The sequence below is a fragment of the Mytilus galloprovincialis genome, chromosome 13 (genome assembly GCF_965363235.1).
Source record: "Mytilus galloprovincialis chromosome 13, xbMytGall1.hap1.1, whole genome shotgun sequence".
In the NCBI taxonomy this organism is placed as follows: Eukaryota; Metazoa; Mollusca; class Bivalvia; order Mytilida; family Mytilidae; genus Mytilus; species Mytilus galloprovincialis.
The window spans coordinates 19,407,470-19,429,535 of NC_134850.1; the positions used below are offsets into that span (position 1 = coordinate 19,407,470).

Here is a 22,066-nt window from a genome sequence, read left to right on the forward strand (position 1 = left end):
TTAGACCGGAAATATACCTCTTATTATTACAAATCAATGTCACATAATTTACGGTCCATCTAATGTAAGTGAAACATTTATTTTATCAATACACTAACTCGCTGTATTTGTTTTAAAATTTATCATGTTTTGTTCGTTATGGCATTCGATGATATATATTTATCTTTACATATTTATGAAATAAAATATAAATGCCACAAGCTGTCCTTTTGTATGACAAGTTACATTTATGCGTTAAGTTGTCGCAGGTATCGACGCAAGCAGTTTTACGTCGTTAAGTGTTCAAACGCTTCACTTTTTTTTCAATTCCAGTTTTAATTGTTTTTTTCATATCGGGAATTATGAGATTTGTAAGAAAATGACACAACTTTTTGGTTTAACTTAACAATCAAAAAGAACAATGATAAGATTTTTTTTATTTATATAAATAGTGCCGAAGATCTATTTATAGACGATTGTAATATTCAGCGAAATAATGTGTTGAAGTTTGATAAAGACACTTCCTGGTTAATATCTCTTTTTCCGTCCACAGAAAAGATGTGTGATTAAGGGATTACAGAGTTGAAAATCAATTAAGGTAATTTAGAATATGCATGTTACTATACGACTCTTAAAAAGTCGACAAAAGTAAAAATGTCGTAAGAATCTATCAATGCCTACTATAGGATTTGTTTTAAATCCTCGACTTGTTCTACGTGAATTATATTATTGAAACACTGTCGCATTATCAGTTGTGTATATCTTATTCCTGATTTTGTATATTATAAGTTCTGCACATTGTCAAGCGTTCTGGAATGAAATAATCTGCTACTTTGCAGTAAACGGAAAGGCGTAAGAGATCGTAAGATACCAAGGGGATATTCCAACTCATGAGTCGAAAACAAACTTACATTAATGCCATTGTAAAACAAAAAACAATCAAACCCAAACAATAAAACATGCCGTTATTGTGTTATTGTGCTATGGTAAATTGTTGTATTCCTGTCTTTCGTTTTTGCTAAATTTATGTACTTTAATTTGTCTATATGTGTTGTTGTCTTTCTTTGTAACATGACTTGGCTTTGTACTTATTTATCCCGTCAGTGTATAATTATGCTACTGTAAATAATTGTACTCTTGTCTTTCCTTTTTGCTAATGTGCTTTGTCTATAGGCCTTTTGTTTTTCTTGGTTGATATATTTGTTTTATAGTGATTTAGATAATAACACAACGTTAACTGCTGTACCCCTATTTCTGACATTTTCACCTATAATGTCTGTTTGTTTTGTTCACACATCGTTGTCAAGATAATGGAATTTTATCACTGTCATAAAAGTAAGAGGTTTATCTAGCTTTCTACATAAGATAATGCCTGTACCAAACTATGAATATGACAGTTGTTATCCATTTGTTTGATGTGTTCGAGCTTTTGATTTTGCAATTTGCTTAGGGACTTTCTGTTTATAATTTTCCTGGGACTTTGGTATTCTTGTTAATTTACATTGCACGAGTATTTTTTTCACTACCTAAATATTGCTATAAAGTTTTCGGTACTTCTCCTATTTTACATTATCTTTTTATTTTTTTGTCACTACAGTTGAACGCAGATCATATGATTCCTGTCTAACAAAACTGTCCTTTTTCATATTTTAGCAGTGGTTAAATTTCATGTCAAAGTATCCAAGAATGGAAGGCGTATATCAAAAAATGCTGTCGTTGGTCGGAAAGTTTGGGGATAAGAAATATACAGATGCTCTTGAGTTACATGTTTCGAGTCCGAATCAGACCAAGGAATTTTACAAGAAAAATAAAGAAGTGAAGGATTTCCTTCAGCAGATTGATCAAATGCAAGGTAAGATATAGTATACAGTGTTAAACAACACTACGGGTGCCACATGTAGAACAGAATCAGTTTACCTTTCCGGAGCACTGATATCATCCCCATTTTTTAGTTGTATTCGAATTGCTTAGTCTTTATTTTGCAATGTTGTGTTTTGTGTACCTTTGTCTTTTTCTTTGTTAGCCATAGCGTTGTCAGTTTATTTTCGAGTTATAAGTTTAAATGTCCCTTCCATATATTTCGCCCCTGTATTATAAATAGTCTGTGGAAATTAATCAAACTACGATGCAGATACTGATTGCGCGTATTGAAGAAGGTTAAACTACTTAAGGTAGATTAATTGTATACCGCCATGTTTGATTGTAAAATACCAGTACACAATTGGTCTAGTTTTATGTCTAAATTTGCAAATTTTAAGACAGATTAGCAAATAATGTGAAAGACTGTTTTTTTCAATAAAGAAAAAGTAAGATTTCTTTTGAATTATTGGCACTGTTTAAACATATTACAAATATTTGGTGTTGTTTGAATCATTTTTTAAACTTATTCATTAACGGGATAACTTTTATAGTAAAAACTCTATAAAAGAATATTGAAGCAATTTTTGTTTCTTATTTGTAGTAAGAAAACAAGATTGGTGGCATCATTTTTTATTTTTATTTTCTAACAGCAAGCTATGAAACCTTTGATTTGTGTGTGAAGTCCATCGCATAGAGTTTTTTGTTCACGAAAAAGTGTGTTTTTTTATGATTTATCAATGCAAAACTGGGCAATATAGCACGCATTGTAGCTTGAAAAATAACATGCTGCCGAATTTGTTTTTAGTTTAAACATTGCAAAATATTCGTTTTCGGAAAGTTTAAAAAAAAAATATCTGATGTAATTTATTAATTTGTCCACCTACACATGTCAATTTGTTTGAAATAATGTGAACTGTTGATATTTAAGGATTTGTCTTAACGATTTAAATAGTCGTGTTTAAACTTATACAGTATTTTTTTTAATAAATGCATTGCAACAATTTAATTTTTTTGGGTGAACATGAATTTTCGTTGGCCACTCTATCAGTAAGAAATGCATGTTTCCTAACTCGTTCGCCATGTCAATGCCACAATTTGTGTGTTAGATGTCAGTGAACGTAAATTGTAATTATTAAGAAATTATTATGTTGGAGAGTTTGTCTAAAAAAACAACTAAATTTCCTTACCTAATTATGTCTTTGATAAACATATTGACTTTATAGTAGGCTTCATTTTAGCTCTAGTTACTGTGATTACTCATAGTCCAGTCAATCTAGCCTAAATTTGACCCCAACCCGAAAGTAGTTGCAACAGAAGATTTTTAAGTTTAAATCTTTAGCATTATACCCCAAATATTCACAGAAAAAGTCCCATAAAATCTCACTTGAGGAAGATTAAAAAAATCACCATTTAAAATTCCTATGGAGATTTGCATTGAAAAGGGAGATAACTCTTGCAAAAAAGGCAGAAATATCAATAAAAATTGATACAAAATTATAACTTTACCGCTTCTATTCATCAGAATGTATTGATTCTTGATTTTTTAGCGGTCTTTAGAGTTTAACAAACAACTCTAAAGGTGTTTTCATATATTTTATCAAGCTATTATCCAGATTTTGTGATTCATTCGTTGACCATTTTTTGATTTTTTCAACAGGTCAAGGTAAAGAACCTCAAATTTAATAAAAAAAAATTAAGCATGTATTCTTCTTTTTGTGGTTTAAAGTTTCTTTAGACAAGTTAGATGCTGAAAAATATAATATACAGATTTAAACAATACCAAATTTTCACATTTAATTTATTTTTTCAAAATGGTTACCAAGCTTCAAATTTGCAATTTCTTCAATGCAAAATGCACGAAAAAATAGAACTACCCATAACACTTCGGTTTTTTACATTTCATGAGCAGAAGATTATATCATTTAGTCAAATACAAACTTATAACCCATCAAAGTATCATACTTTACATAAATTTCAAGAAAAACAACCAAAAACTGACCCAAGAAGACTCATTTTTACAAGAGTTATCTCCCCTTCCAATATTAATTTCAATAGGAAATTAAAATGCTGATTTTGAGTTTTCCTCAAGTTAGATTTTATGGGACTTTTTTCTGTGTGTATAAAGGGCATAATGCTATATATTAGAACTAAAACATATTCTGTTGCAATTAGTTTGAGGTTAAATCTTAGTTTGACTGGACTATCATAATTTTTTGTTCTTCAAATACACACTGTGATATAATAGAAAATGTGGTCCACACAAATTCATTTATTTTAATGTCTGTGAGCCAACTTGTTTGAAGATTTTTTAAATTTCAAATTGTCAAATGTTATAAGAGTTTGTGTTTTTTAAACGTTTATAAACAATACATGTTTAACGACTTTTTCATGAGTTAAGCCACATTCTTTTTATATTCACAAGATTTGAAAATGACTGAGGTTGCCAAATTTTAGATTTTCCAATAACTTTAAATCGTTTATGTACATTCTGCTACAATTATAGCATGACCTATCAAAATGCCTTTCTACTACTTTTTGACCATCATAGGTATTTCAATAGAGAACAAGTGCATAATGATACAATAAAATATGTCTGCTAGTGTTTTCGATCCTTTTTTAATGGTACCCGAAGCTTATCACATTTGATATACCCTAAACAAAAATTCAACTTTGAATTTCAATGATATTTAGCAGATGATATATTGTACTTTGTATTTTGTTCCCTTTGTAATTTGTATTAGGGTTTATAACCAACCTGAAAATTAAAGCTTAGTTCAATTAATATTAAGAACAATTAATAATTACAGTTTTCTACATGCTTTGAAAGTATCATATATTCTCTTTACATTATAGAAACATTTGAACTAGTCAATTTCTACCACTATCCTTTTGGAGTACCACAGGATTACCCAAACGCTACAGAAATCAAAGATATTCTGAGGATAAGTTTTTACATGCAACATGTTTTAGAAGCTGAAAATGCTTGTGGTAAAGTCTGTTTACTGCTGCATAAATGTTTTGAGTCTATAGGTGTAAGTCATAGGGTTGCCTACGGTGTATTCGAATGCGCAGGGCTTAAGAATGCTCATGTTTGGTTGTATGTTGGAGATCATTTGGTGGATAACACATACGTCAGTTTGACATCAATGGAAGATTTTGTGACAGTGAAAATGGCAATGAAATATATGGAAATCGATCCAGATACAGTCAAGGATCTTTTCCTTGGCGACGAAGACACTCGAAAAGTAGGCATCACTGACCACACAACAAAAGCTTTCAAATGGGAATTACAAAATTCAGATAAAAGTCTTGCAATTATGAAAAATAAAAATCAGCTTAAGCACTACTTTGATGTCATGAAGGAGTTTATGGCTAAAAGATATAGAGCACAAATTGATATCTCGTCAATAGTTTGTGAAACATGTTGGAACTGCAATGACAAGTCCAATAAATTATTGAAGTGTGGAAAGTGCAAAGTCGCCTTGTATTGTTGTAAAGAGTGTCAGAAATCAGATTGGAAAAACATACATAAATTAGTGTGTTTACCACCTAATACATTTTAAAACATCTGTTGTTTTTCATTTCAAAATTCATTGGAGCATTTTTTGAAACAAAAAAACAGTTCTTTTTAGTTTAAATCTACATCATCAAATTTTTCTTTAGGGCTAAAGCTTACATTATATATATCGCTCAAAGATGGAATGTATGTCTGATAATGAGAGTTTTTGTTTTGTTTTGGTATGTCACGTACAAACCTTTATCTTTATATATATATATAGCATACTTGGAATTAATCAATGCATTTATATCCAACGAATATACGAGATTCATTTCTTTTCTATTACATTAATTAATATTTTGTTTTACTAGATAAGCACAAAATAGTGCTATATATGTATTGATGCATAGTAACATCTGGTGAACATCTTATTTGTTTTAAATCGTGAAAATTTTGAAAATAGTTTAATGTTGACTTGTTTGTGTCTTTCATTGACCGATATGTGTGAATATTTTTGAATTAAAACAAAAAAGCTACCACACCCCAAAAACAAACATTTACCGGTAATCTGGAACATAACAGATAATTTTCTAATGAGGAAAACTATAATACACATAATGCAAATACGAATATAAAAATTGCTTCGGACGTATATGGGAACATTATGGTATTCACGGTACTAGCTACTAAGGTTATAAAGGAGTAGGGCCTGAAAAAATGCCGTGTAAAGATGCCCTTTTCAACCTTAATTATCAAAGTATATGTAATATGTATGTATTGTTTAATGTATACTAATCATGCTAATTGAAAGATTTAAAAAAAAAAGATTTAATATCTGCTTCATATTTATAGAGAAATTGCATAAAACATGTAAAATAGGAAAAGATTTCATTTTCATCCATTTCCGTAGAAACTCTTTTGTTTAAACCTTATTTCATGATTTTATATGTGAAGCCGCCTATCGCCATTTGAATTGTTTGTTGAAAGTAAAAAAATAAGGTACAAAAGAATATTTCAGCAAAAGTATTTGAGAGCGAAGGATGGCACCACTTGTAATTTTGCAGGAAACTGTCATAAATTGTGCAGAATACTGCAAAAAAAAGATATAACAATTATACACATGACTTATAAAATAGCTGGAATTTTTTTCCTCATCAGTTTTTTTTTTTCTAGCTCGTCGTAGACAATACATCACAAGTTCAATTTAGTATACTAAATATTATTATGTAATATTGTATTATAATCCTTTTAAAACTGACATATTAGACGACTTGTCGCAATTGATCAAAACACACATTTCCAGTGTTTCAAATCATTTTGTTTTGTCTAGTGGTTCAGATATTAAGAGGTTGGCTGTGCGTACATTATTCAGTCATTGGTTTTGGTATACGTTTGTATTTCGATTATGGTCTCTATTAAGTTGACAATTCTCAGACTTAGTTTTATCTATTTTTGTGATTTCAAAATTAAATCTGTTGTCATTTTTATTTGAACATTGATCATTTATATATGTAGATATAATATGTAATTACTTTGTCCATTATGTGTGCTGGTCTATCATCAATGCCATATGCATTGTATTTATTCAGGTTTTCATAAAGTATTATAGATATATATAAACTTAAAGAATCAACTAAAATTTATACCAATTCAAACAGTTGTCAATCTATAGGCGTATTTCTAAATACAGTTATCAGAATGCTTTATTCAATGTGTGTTGCTATTGAAAAAGAATAAGATTATTCGTTGTACTTGTTAACTAGCTATGCACATAAATATTGAAAATGTCCGTTTACATAAATAAAAACATTTCAAATATTCAGATTAGTTGTTGACATTCCTCTAATAATTATACATGTTTTATTTATAGTTTGGGGGTGGGGGGTAACAACGTTTTTACATGTTGAGGTGTGAGACACATTTTTTGCCCACTTCTTGTTATCCTTGGTAGAGGATTAATGCTCACAGGGAAGTTATTAAACCAAGAGTTCCAAAATGGCGAAGTTGAAATCATCCCTTCGTACATTTTACGGATGCCATCACGAGTTGGTTGACCGTTACGGAATATCCGTTTCACCGATGATATCGGATATGATCCTAATGTCGTAACTACGATCCCGATACCTTTCCACGAATGTGAACTACCGAATTATACTATTTACCGGGTGTGTAATGACATTAGAAACACGACGGGTGTCACATGTAGAGCCGGATCTGCTTATCAATCCGGAGCACATGATATCACCCCCAGTTTTTGGTGGGGTTCGTGTTGCTTTCTCTTTAGTTTTTTATGTTGTGTCATGTGTACTATTGTTTTCTGTTTGTCTTTTTATTTTTTAGCCATAGCATTATCAGTTTATTTTTTTATCTATTACCTTGAATGTCCCTATGGTATCATTCGACAGTCTTTTATCGTTATCTTATCATTGTTATCATATGTTGATTTATTTTTCTGTTATAGTCTACATTTTTTTGTTAGTCATTCTGATAGTGTTTTTATGTTAATCCCGCTGGTTTATTTCACATCATACATGGATATAATTATTATTTGTGTATGGAACACCTCATATATTTTATAAAACCTGAGTTTCATTTTTCTTGTTATCTTTTAATCAAGATTTGTACCGGTTTTTTTCTGTATATAGTTTTCCTCTGAATCAGAATTAAATGTATAGTTGTAGTAAAAAAATAAAATCACAAAAATACTGAATTCCGAGGAAAATTCAAAACGAAAATACCCTAATCTAATGGTAAAATCAAAGGCTCAAACACATCAAACGAATGGATAACAACTGTGATGTCCCGGACTTGGTACAGGCATTTTCTAGATCCTGGTTTTATAGCTAGCTAAACCTTTCACTTGTGTGACATTCGCATCAAATTACATTACATTGACAACGATGCGTGAACAAAACACACAGACATAATAGGTAAATATGTCATAATAGGAGTACACCAGTCACGTTGTGTTATAATCTTAATCACTATAGACAACAAGCAAATATGTAACAAAGATGCACAAAAATGCATATATCAAATTTAACAACCTCGTTCACTGCTTTTTAGCCCCCTACCGACAAAGTCGATGGGGACTTTAGGTTTGAACTCCGTCCGTCTGTCTGTCTGTATGTATGTCCGGCAGTCCGGCAATTCAGCTTTCCATACATTTTTTTCTTCGTTCTTAAACATGTTCAAGGTATTGATTGGATATTTGTTATATGGTTTTATCATGACAAGTTATAGATCATGTTCGAATTTTGTTCCATTCGGATGATTTAGTTCAGAGTTATGGTCCATAAAAAGAAATCCATATCTAATGTTAGAGTACTATGTTAAACCATATTTCTATACAAAGAGAGATAACTATCTTTTTTAAAGAGATTCTTTAGTAAATTGTTTGAAAAATTTGTGCCAGTTTGTTTGTTTGTTATTTGTATTAACTAATTTTCTGAATGCTATATATATAAAAAAAACAAATATTATTAAGGGAGTTCGCATCTCCGTTTCAAAGTAATTAACTTTTCAAAACACTAGTTTTTATAGATAGGGGATTAATAAAGGAATCCAAAGAGCAAAAAAATATATATATATGTTACCGTGCTTGTTTTCGAGATATCAGCCATTGAAATTTTGGCGGAAAATATTCTCTCTTGACTTTTCATAGCTTATCATTGGCAAGTTGAAGTTCTCAAAAACTGTTAAAAAGAAATTAAAATTTTATAAGACTTTTACAGATGGCTTATCATTATACATGTTAAAGATTAACAAAAAGAAAAATGGGGGTCATTGGGCAAATTTTTTCAAGGCATTCAAATGGATAAACCAGAGGATTCCGAAAATCTGACAAAAAATCTAAAAGCCAGCTTCCTTAATTAGATAATAATAATCTATTTATATTAAGGTATATATTTCATTACATTACATTGTGTAGATAAAAGTGTAGAAAAACACTTTATAGATACGTTACAAATCTATATTAGTTTGTGACAAATGAAAGACAAAATAGATGGAACTATTGATTATATATTGTATTTGATATATAATTTGAAAACAAATATATATTTTATAACATCATATCTAATTTTAGAGAACTATCAATCATATCCAATGTTAAGAGTGTTTTCAACACTTTTTTTCATCATGCTTGAAGATATTGATTGATAATTGGTATATAGTTTTATCATGACAAGTTCCAGATCAAGTTCAAATTTTATTTCGGTCTGATAATTTTCTGCATGTTATGGTCCTCATATAATCAGTTATTCACACTGTTTTTAGTCATGCTTAAATATAATGACTTGATATTTACTTTTTGTTTACACCATGACAAGTTATAGAACAAGTTAGCATTTTGTTCCAGGATATTGTAATTTTTACCCAGTATGGGACTATGTATTGCCATGCAATACTCTCAGAGTGCTAATTTATTATACGATTTAATTTATCTATGTTAAATTCATCCATAAAGGATTGAAAGATTTTAAGTACTGGGACCGAATCCTTAACCTGACAGGCACATGGTAAGGTTAGCATTAACTCTGGCGTAGAATCGCGCGTTTGACGTACACCAATTGATCAGAATATTAACGTCACACAGGTAGTTATAAAATGATTTTGTCGTTAAAAGAATGAACATAATATAGTCTATAGTTCTGTTGGGCATATCCTTTGCAGAATCTAAATAAGAAGTTTCCCTTGTCTTCCATATGAATTTCTTCTAAAAAAAAAAGAAGAGCCACGTCATTATGTATCAAAGAAACACAAAAAGGAATATAGACAAAGCATAAACAAATATAAAAGACAAGAATACAAAAATTTTCATAGAACAATAACACAATGGCGGGATGTACAAATACAGAGTCACGTCATATGTATCAAAGAAACACACAAATTGACATGTAGCAACACATTATATTCTAATTATTGTAGGGCAGTTGTTGATCTTGTAGTTCAATGTTAAAGGTCTCTTTGTGATTGTCATTTATATTATCAATGTGCATGGATTCCGTGTGGTTTATTGAAAAACAAGACGACATTTCACCAACATTGCAATTAAAAGTATCGACAGAAAAAGACAAACAGACAAATAACAATACACAAAAAAACACGATAGACAATTCGAATAGGAACATAAAGATGGTTGCAGAGTTAAACATATTTTTTGCGCGCCTTCACTCCAAGTTGTTGGTGGGATTCGTGTTGCTTAGTCTTTAGTTTTTTATGTTGTGTCTTAACGAAAAACAAGTAATTTGTCTATATCATTCAAAGAGGTTTAAACACTTCCAAAATGGCAAATGTCATCAATTTTAAATGTCTTATTACAAGAGATAATAATAGGAATGATAGTTGTCGAGGGAACCAATTAAAAGGACATAACGGCATAAACTCTTATAGGTTCATAAGTTTTGTATAGGGTTAAGGGGTACTAGCTGTCAAATTCATGTTCACCGATTTGACTCTAAGTCTCATATTTAATTTATTACAATGTAAAACATTTATCCAAATTATAAAGAGTATAAAATAAACAATATACCTGACATGGGCTTCCGTGTGTATTTTAGTCTAGACGCCATCTTATTAACTGTAGAGTTGAACCCCCGAAGACCTCTGATTGCCATATAAGCGATATAAACATAAATATAGATATAAATAGATATCAGACTCGTGCATTTGGATTTTTCTATGTCTGTTTAATTTTATATTATAGATTAAAAATATATGTTAATTATCGTTTTTATCTGTATTAGAATGATTGTTTGTGTACCGAATCCGTCAATCAAATGATAATGATTTACCTTTGTTTCACTTTCAAAGTTGACATTCATTTCCTTTAAATAGTTGAACACGCACAACGCATGCGGTATCCGTCTCTAACTTAGGGGCCGGGTTAAGTTGAAGTTCACATGAATACGGGTTCAATGAGTTCGAATTATTCACTTGCAAGTAAATAATTCATCATCAATGATTCTTAGCTTATTTTGACAAAATTGAACCCTATTGGCTGCTAGAAGCGATTTAATATTTCACTATTTCACTTTCATTAATGATTGAACAAAAAAATCGTATTTCATATTTTTTTTTTATATATATCTCGTAGCTAGTGCCCCTTTAAGAAAATTAATACATAGTAATTGAAGAACTTATACATTTAAGAATGTATTTTTAGCTTGGAGTTGGAAGATGGATGATTGACTTCAATTTGACTATTTGTGTGTACGGTCTTGAAAATATTAACATTTGTTATTTCTTTTTTTAAGAACACCAGAGTCGTATATATACGTCATACGATTTACACTGGTTTGGCTGTATTGTCAGTCAGTAAACGAATGAATATATTTTTCACCGTTTTATAATTTCAAAATTGATTTTTGTTTATTGAAATAAGAATAAAGAACTGTGAGGAACATGAGGAACAATTAAACGATTAACCCGTTGTTATTCACAATTAATCGTTTACTCTCATTCTTAACAATAGACAACCTGTTCAATGAACTAGATTCAATACAATTAGTCTTTTTTTTTACGTGGTTTAGTTTTTCTTCATTTGAAGTAACGTATTACGTTTATCAAATAAAATACATGCGATTTACATATAAAAGATAAAAGATGTGATATGCTTGCCAATTAGACAACTCTCCACAATAGACAAATGGCACAGAAATTAACAACTATCTGTCACCGTACGGCCTTCAACAAGGAGCAAAATCCATACCGCATAGTCAGATATAAGGGGTCCCGAAATGATAAATAATGTAAAACAATGTAAACCAATTCAAAAGAGGAAACTAACGGCCTAATGTATGTACAAAAAATGAACGAATAACAAATATGTAACACATCAACAAAAGACAACCACTGAATTACAGGCTCCTGACTTGGGACATGCACATACATACAGAATGCGTCGGGGTTAAACATATTAGCGGGATCCGAACATTCTCCCTAACCTAGGACAGTAGTGTAACAGTACAACATAAGAACGACCTATAAAAATCAGTTAAAAAGGGCTTTGATGATCAGATTGATACAAAGAGAAATATATCTAAAAAAAAAAAGCAGAGTGGACGTGGCCGAGTACTTGTATATTCTAACAACAAAAACACACTAAGTACTGATCTGAGAGTACTCGCAGTTACTGACAGCTAGTTCAAAGCCACTTACAACTAATACTAAAACGTCATGCATGTAAGACAAAATTATCAATCAGTACACATTCAACATCCAATGAATTTAGTGTAAAGACGTAATAAACAGTCGGAGAGTAACACGACCTTGTGCAATGCCAATATACAGGTATCGACAGATTGTAGATCCATGAATGTATATAACAATAATATTTAGTTTGTCTTTTAATTTACTGAAATAAAAATCAAATATCTTATCGATCCTTTTATTAAATAAACTTATTCCAAAAGGTTACTAATTCAACACTGTAATTAGATCATTGAATATTGTTTTATTGGTATCCATATTGATTTTTTTTATCAGTACATTAAAAGACAAACTAAATATTATATACATTCATGATCTACAATCTGTCGATACCTGTATCTTTGCATTGCACAAGGTAATGTTTTTCTCTGACTTTTTATGACGTCTTTACACTAAATTCGTTGGATGTTGGATGTATATTGATTGATTATTTAGTCTTAAATGCATGATTTGTTTTATTAGTTGTTAGTGGCTTTGAACTAGCTGTCAGTAACAGCGAGTACTCTCAGATCAGTACTTAGTGTCTTTTTGTTGTTGGGATATACAAGCACCCGGACACGTCCACGCTGTGGTTTTGTTATTTGTTATTTGTATCCTTCTGATGAGTTTATAGTTTGTTCTTTTGTTGTACTGTTATATCACGGTCCCAGGTAAGGGAGAGGGTTGGGATCCTGCTAACATGCTTAACCCTGCCACATTCTGTATGTATGTGCCTGTCCCAAGCCAGGAGCCTGTAATTCAGTGGTTTTCGTTAATTGATGTGTTACACATTTGTTTTTCGTTCGTTTTTTTGTACATAAATTAGGCCGTTAGTTTTCTCTTTTGAATTGTTTCACATTTGTCATTTCGGGGCCTTTTATATCTGACTATGCTGTTAATTTCTCTGTCATTTGGTCTCTTGTGGAGAGTTGTCTCATTGGCAATCATACCACATCTTACTTTTTATAGGCTTATGAATCGCTGCAATTTGGGATAAGTTAACCAAATGTTTTCCGATGATTTTGTCGTGAATAACTTACCACTGTTACAATAATTTTTCCCCAAGTTGCACCGATTGTTAGCTGGATTTTACTTGTTTAAGTTGATCAAATTGGCCGTATGCAAGAGTGTTCTACCACAGATTAGGTCACCTGTCAAAAATATGTATAACTAGAGTCGTAGGTAGTATGAAAATTTTACTCGACATTAAATCTGAGGGTCAATCACGGATAATGACATCTACAGGCATAGCCCATAACTTTTAAGGTGAATACATGTAATCCACAAAAAAATTGTATTACCTATAATAAAAAAATGAATACCGACAGATGACCTATACCAAAACTTTATCATTACACATGTGCATTTTTTCAAGGAAAGAAGAATGACATGAATTCCTTAAAGACACATATCTACTACTTTGCTATATATATTTTTTTGTAATCAAGTATTTTAAGCAAAAAGAATACTAGTTTGTATGCAGAGTTTGGCAACAACTACTTTACTTTTACCACTGAAAGACATGACTCTGGATTTATCTTTTCATCTGTGCCAGGTATGACGTATATGGTATCACCGATATCTAAATCAATGGCAAAACTTCCAGATACCGAACGGTCGGCCGCGTCATTAGAATGATTGTTTTGTATAAATAGCATGTTTGTGCTATTTTTCTTGATCCAATAGTAACTATAAGAGGAAACGCCACGCATTGACACCATAACGATATAAAGTCCACTTTTTTCGCAAATAAAAATTCCTGATGATAGCAATCTGGTCGTATTAGAAATCCCTGTACTTGTTCTTATGATGTTGTATTTTATAACTTGATTGGAGTTGTAACTAACTGATGATGTGCAACAAGCTGTTACCATTACTACAAACAAACAAAAAAACAAAAACAATAAATTATTTATATACGACATGCAATGATCATAGTGTTACTCTGTCATATTTAGTATGTGTTTGATTAATGTCTGGAGACATGTTTTTGTTCGTTGCTGTCTATCATTTTAGTTTTTTAGGTTTTGGTTTTTTTTTTACGATAACAAATCTTTTTTTTTTATTTGTACATATATCATTTATTTTAGATTACGTTATGTAGGAGCCTGTTTACTGCTTACTATAATGTATAGGTTTTGTTCATTGTAGAACGACCACGAGTTTTAAATTCAATGTAATTGTATCATAGTTTAATAGATATCATATTGGCAATGATACCGCACCTTCTTATTTTTGAGTACGTGTAATTGTGTAAATAGACGAGTTTTCTAGATAAGGCAATCTAAGCGTTTATCTTGAATTACATATACTATTATTGTACCTACCCTTTTCACTTTCATTGTTTATTTTGGAAAACAGTCCGCTATATGTCACATTATTTCGAAGTTCTAATTGGTGCAGATATGTATTTGTATGATTTTGTCCATCTTCCAATTTCCTCAAACTGTTTTCCGTAGTACTGTATCTTTCTTTAGCAATACTTTCTGACTGATTCATATTATTTTGAAGTTGGCTGATGGACAATGTATTGTTTGTAACGTAATGTTCTGTTGTTTGTGTTTTTATGTATAAAGCTAACAAGTCCTGACTTCTAGACTGACTAATGCTTTCCAACTGTTGGAACTTTGAGATTAAGATCTGCACTTCTTTTTGTAGAGAGTTAAAGGTCTGAAGTTGAGTTTCATTCCACAGATTGCTAAAGTCAACTATTTCCTGTTGCAGTTGATTTAAACTTTGATCTGTTTTGTTACAGGTATCGTAAAACTGGCTTAGACTCTTATCTGTTTGATTTTGTCGGTCTTCCAATTTCTTCAATTTTTTTTCCGTCGTATCGAGTTTTTCTTTCGAAATGATTTCTGACATGTTCATATATTTATGAATTTGACCTATTGATAATGTATTGTTCGTAACATAGTTTGCTGTTGTTTGTGTACTCCTGTATAACGCTAAAAAATCCTGACTTCTAGCTTGACTACTTCTTTCCAGTTGGCTTGTTTTCAAATTTAAGGTTTGCACTTCATTTGTCAGAGAGTTCAATGTCTGGAGCTGGTTTACCGTCTTCAGATTACGTAAGTCACCGACTTCCTGTTGCAGTTCATTAAGTCGCTGATCTGTTTCGTTATAGGAATGGTATAACGCATTGTGTTTTGTTTCCAGGGCACTTAACTTCAGTTCAATATCCATGGTTCTTTTAAATAGTCGCTGAATTGCCTCGCTATCCGCTGGACATGAACATGTATTGTTAATCGGTGAGGCAGTTATCTGTTCCACCGACGATATTCTACTTTCAAGCTGTTTTATGTAGCTTTCCATTTGAGACATTTTGCTATCCTGATTAACAGAACCTTGGCGTTTTTCAAGTTCGTCTACCTTTTGTTCTAGTTGATATCGATGTTGTTTTTCGTCCGACAAAAGTTCTATCAGAGTCAGGAAATGTTGATCGGTTATAACAGAACCACCAATAAGTTGGGAAGAAGGAGTACTTTCATCCAAAAGGAAACCGCAAGTGAACAAGCTTTTGTACATAATAAGCACACTCAAAATAAACCAGCGGGTTACTTTCATTTTTGTTTAAGAACCAACAGTCTCTGAATAATTAAATTTTAAATATCAAATCCGTCAGTTGAATGATGTTCATACATAACTTGATAAACATAAACGTTATCATAAAAGTTTATCTTGCAATTTACTTTTATCATAGTGTGGTAATTATTCACACTGAAACTATGCAGATGTCCTATATATTGATTCGATTTTTTCATTATCATTGCTAAATACACATGGTTTGTAATTGTATAGGCTAACTTTATTATGTATAGTGTTTTCAAAATTCAATATAATTAAATGAATTACAATTTCTTTTTCAACTGTATAGTTACATTCATGATTACACCACTTTCTAAACTGATTAAGGATTAATTTGACAAGTTAACATGATAACATCTGATTATGATAATTTTTTGAAATAACCCATTTCAGTGATGTTTATTAATGAAAGCTCATAAAAATTATTACAATAATATTTTGTTGTATATAATCACATGTATGTCGATATTAAATATTTCAATATTTTTAAAGACACAAAACCTCTGTAAAAAGTTATATATTTATTGATCTGAATAATAAAACAATTCTGGCATGAGATATTCATCTAATTTATAAGGTATTGACCATGAACATAAGTTTAGATTTTTTAATAAGAATGTTATCAGAACGTAATCAGGATTCAAAGGTACGGAGTGTATATCTCCCAATTGATACGTTTTCCCGGGCTTGTATGTCCTATCATGATTTCCTTGTCAGAGGGTTGCTGCACACATGGAAGCTATTAAAGCAAGAGTTTCAAATGGTGAAGTTGAAATCATCCCTTTGTAAAGTTTACGGACGTCATCACGAGTTGATTCACCGTTACGGAATAACTGTTTCACAGATGATATCGGATATGTTCCTTATGTCGTAACTACAATCTTCTTCCATTTTCACTAATATGACCTACCGAAGTAAATTATTTATCAGGTTTTAATATCATGAACAACACGATGGATACCACATGTTGAGCAGGATCTGCTTACTCTTCCGGAGCACCTGAGATCACCCCCAGGTTTTGGTGGGGTTCGTGTTGCTAAGTTTTCTTCCGTTTTCTAGAATGTGCGTTGTGTTTTATTATTTGTCTGTTTGTCATTTTCTTTTTTAGCCGTGGCGTTGTCAGTTTATTGTCGATTTGTGAGTTTGACTGTCACTCGGGTATATTTTACCCTTCTTCAGACGAATATTCATAGAACCACATTACATGATACGTTATATTTACCGTTACGCACACATGGATGAATGTATTTTTTTACAATCCAGGTTAAGCTAAGATGCCCCTAGAATGTCTTAAGATCCTTCATCACTGGATAAAACATTTCATTTTACTTGCGATCTTCTATTGATGAGTATTATCCGATGATAAGGGATACTTAAATGGCGGATTGTTAAAAGTCTTTTAAATGAAACATTGGTATGTGTATAGGAAAATTCTTAAATCTAAAATTTGATCATACGTGAAAGTTTTAAATAAGATTTAATTATCAAGAGCTAGAAATCGTAAAATTGAAAAAAAATTAAGGTCCTAAATACGCAACCTTTTAACATTTTGACCGATGACATTTGACCTTTCCGTAAGGGGCATAACACCTGTTATTTGTTTCTGAAAAAGACAAATCAGCTTTAACTCGTGAACCAAAAGTCCTAGACCTGTGGTCTTTTATGATGGCATACTGGACCAATGACCTTGAAAAATGAAAAATTAGCACAGTATGTTGGCCACAAACATTCAGAAACCGTAAGTTGTAGCTGCTAGGATCTTCACCAATCATCATAAATTCATGTGTATTCGAAAGAAATTTCAAGGTCAAATTTGCAAGTTGACATTGATCGTCGACCTAACACCTTGTTATGGAATAATATCAGCAACCTTAATACTTATAGACGTGTTGAAGATTGGAAAATGTTTGGGCCATTAATGCACATTTTTTTGTTACATTTGACCGAAGAGATTTGACCTTTCTGTAAGGGGCATTATCCCTGTGTTGGATTTATGAAAAGACAAAATCAGCTTTCACTATAAAACCAATAGTTCTAGACCGATGGGGTCTTCAGCAATGATATTGGAGACTAATATATTGTCTTGACATTGTTTGAATTAAAACTGTTGACTGCATATACTCTGGTTGTGTATTATTTATTTTTTTCCTGAACCTCTCTTGACTTAATTTACGTAAATATGTAGAATTGTCGTAATCCTGTGACGTACATGTATACAGCCAATAGAACAAAACTTTAAGTTTATACATGGAAATTTTTCGAAGGTCTCGTGTAACCTGATGTTTTGATTACTTTCTATATATTTACGGGGTTGCTAACATAATAGATTATTATTAATATAACAGATTATCATTAACATAATAGATTATTATTTTTAACATAATAGATAATCATTTCATCGTCTGGTGACACCAGAAGTTTTTCTTCTACAAGTTACCAAATATATGGTAGAACTTTTTAGTGCTGATACAGGTATCGTAAAACTGGCTTAGACTCTTATCTGTTTGATTTTGTCGGTCTTCCAATTTCTTCAAACTCTTTTTCGTCGTATTACGATTTACCTTCTCAATGGTTTCTGAAATGTTCATGTAATACTGAATTTTACGTATGGACAATGTATTGGTGGTAACGTAGTTTGCTGTTGTGTGTAAACTCCTGTTAAAAGCTAAAATATCCTGACTTCTAGTATGACTACTGCTTTCTAATTGATTTGTTGTGGCGTTTATGGTTAGCAACTCATTTTTGAAAGAGTTTAATGTTTGGTTTACTGTCAGATTACGCAAGACACTTACTTCCTGTAGCACTTCATTAATCCGTTGATTTGTTTTGTTACGGGCATGGTAGAACTCATAATACTTTGATTCTAGGGCAATATACTTCAGTTCAATGTCCATGGTTCTTTTAGATAGTTTTTAGATCACCTCGCTTTCCTCTAGACAAGTACATGTATTGTTAACAGGTGATGTAGTCTGCTGTTCCACTGACGATATTCTATTTTCAAGTTGTTTTATGTAGTTTTCCAATTGAGAAATTGTACTATCCTGATCAACAAAAGCTTGCTATATCTAGTGCGGCAACATTTTGTTCTAGTAGATATCGATGTTGTTTTTCGTCAGCTATAAGTCCAATTAGAGACTGGAATTGTTTATTGGTTATAACCGATCCACCGCTTAAATGTGGACCAATGGTACTTTTGTCTAGAAGGAAACCTTCAGTGATCAAGCTGGAGTACATAATTAGCACAACACAAATATACCAGCAGTTGACGTTCATTTTTGTTTCATGAACCTACAGTTTGCGAATAATTTCAGTTTAGATAGCCAACTACGTTGTTTTGATTATATGAATAACTTAATAAAAACAAACGTACTGATCAGAGCTCTGCGTACTGATAAAAACATATCTTCTAATTTACTTTTATCACCCCGTTGTTATGTTATCCATAGAAAATTATTTTAAAGTAAAACTGTGCAAATACATTTATCTTTTCAATGACTACATAGTGTCCTATTTATCTAAATGAATGCGTAAATATCAGTTTATTTTATTTTCAATGGGAGGATAATCATCAATATATATAACGTTTTCAAGTTTGAATTCAAATTCCGTTTATGTGTTCAAGAGTTATTTTAAAAATGGTCATATATTTTAACGTAGTAATACAATCACATCTTTGGAAATATCGTGTGTTTCCATTTATACATAATCTGACTCGAGCTAGTGTCATTAAGTGCCGTGCGTTATCATACTGGTAATGTATACTGAATCTGTTCAAATACATTTTAATTTGTTGACTATACATACGGTGTTCTATTGATTGAAATAAATTCGTCGTTAAAATCTATCTATATAAATTAATTTATAAATAAGTCTAAACAAAATTATATACAAATATATCCATAAGTCACATATGATCTGTTATTGTAGAAGCTAATATTTATCATATATTACGTTTTCCAATTTGGTTTTGTGTTCAAAAGTCATGGACAAATTATATATTTTTGACTTGTTGGTTCGAATGTCCATTTGGTATCTTAAACTTCTATTTTTAGTATAAAAAAGAAGATGTGGTATGATTGCCAATGAGACAACTATCCATAAAAGACCAAAATGACACAGACATTAACAACTATATATAGGTCACCGTACGGCCTTCAACAATGAGCAGAGCCCATACCGCATAGTCAGCTATAATAGGCCCCGATAAGACAATATAAAACAATTCAAACGAGAAAACTAACTAGACTTGTTTCAAAACACGCATGTTGAAATAGAAAATTAACTTCCCATTCTAAACGCGTAAAAATTTAACCACCCGAAAAAAATAATTGTTTGTGAATTCGAATGTGTTTTTTCAAAATATTTGCAGAAAAGTATTCAATTAAAAAGACGTGAACAAGTACAGTTCATCGAAACGTATACCGTACTTATGGTATGATACACTATACAAGGACACAGTATAACATTATTATTATTCTCGTTATCAACAAGCAACTGCAAAGCATGATTTTTGTTTGGTTTGGGAATTACACAAATGTTAGTCGTACAAATAATATATTGAATTGCTAAGCATGGACTGGATGGTATTAACTGATCGCAAAACTAGACAAAAATTGACGCTTCATATACAAAAGACAAATTTAACACTTGGTCGAGATTCTTTATCGCGTGGAACTCACTATTATTTGTTCTAAATTTTAGTGACCGTCCATGGAACCCTTTTCTTAGGAAAAGAGCAACCGCTTAATATTGTAGCCAAACAAAATCCATGCATTGGGATAAATGCTCAATACATGTTATACTCTTTTGAGTAGTAAATGGCTTAATTCATCATGAATTAGGAATGAATAATAATTTTTACCGTCTTTAAAAGAAATATTAACAAAACAGAGAACTCTAATAAAATTCCAAAAGGGCGAATCTGACAAAATCTATCTTAAGACTATATCAGCCAACAGAAGGATGGAAAACAACTGCCATATTTTTAATAAGGTACAGACATTTTCCAGATTTTATAGCTAGCTTAATGCGTATGAGAGTTGCTTATATAAGATAAAACCCAATTAATTTTGATAACATTGTAAGTCGACGTGCAAATTACTTGCTGTTTAAACAATTCAAAGAATTCAATTATAAATTTCTTCGGAAAACATCGAAAGAAAAGTGATCTGATTTTGACATTTCTCATATTTCCATGTAATTAACTTCGTTTCGACAATAATTGTCAGCATAAGTTGTTTGAGTTAAAATTATCTTATTACCAGAAATCATGATATTCTTAATCAAAAGAAATTCTTAAAAAAAAAAACAACAAAAGAAAGATATTTACAGAAAAAATGAACTTCCAACGAAAGTTTAATTGTCTACTGTATGATTGTTTACAGATTCAGCTGGAAATAACAGGAAATTGCGGAAAGATTTGGTCCAATCAGTATTAACACGTGTTAAACATTCATCACGAATATATGACTATTGTGAAACATAGCATTTTAACTGGACATTTCTATTACGCCTTAAATGTTTCATAGTGGGTTTATACGAAGAAATGGAACAGTGTATTGTATGAAAAAACAGGAAAGTAAATGATTGTAATTCAAAGAATCAAGAAACTAGGAAAAAACACTGTTCAGTACTTCATTTACGAATAAACAGTTGGAACGACAAATTTCCACTGAAATAACAATAAATTTACAGTAATTGTGTCGAATTACTTCAATTTTACGAAATGATTGAAAATTAAAGTTTGAAAATCAATGGGGAATGTATCCGAAAATGACACAAGCCTGCATGTTGCTGGTAAAAATATGTTTAAAATCTACACTTTAGCAATTTTAGCAACAATTGTACTTCTGATATCAGTTTTGAACATAGTATGTATTGTTGTGTTATTAAAATCTCCGGAATTAAAGAAAAGCAGATTTCATTGCCTAACACTAGGATTAACTGTAG

The 22,066-nt window shown here is 31.2% G+C and overlaps 2 long non-coding RNA genes across 2 annotated transcripts; one reads left to right on the top strand and one right to left on the bottom strand.

Annotated features, from left to right (window-relative positions):
• Positions 1-474: 474 nt before the first annotated feature.
• Positions 475-4,812, top strand: LOC143056598 (uncharacterized). The gene is made up of 3 exons (XR_012972418.1): positions 475-577; positions 1,633-1,831; positions 4,693-4,812. It is a non-coding gene; the product is annotated as an uncharacterized LOC143056598 (long non-coding RNA).
• A 9,048-nt stretch (positions 4,813-13,860) lies between these two features.
• On the bottom strand, positions 13,861-16,218 carry LOC143056739 (uncharacterized). Its single transcript, XR_012972485.1, has 2 exons — positions 14,857-16,218; positions 13,861-14,405 (listed from the first exon to the last, which is right to left on the bottom strand). It is a non-coding gene; the product is annotated as an uncharacterized LOC143056739 (long non-coding RNA).
• Positions 16,219-22,066: the final 5,848 nt, after the last annotated feature.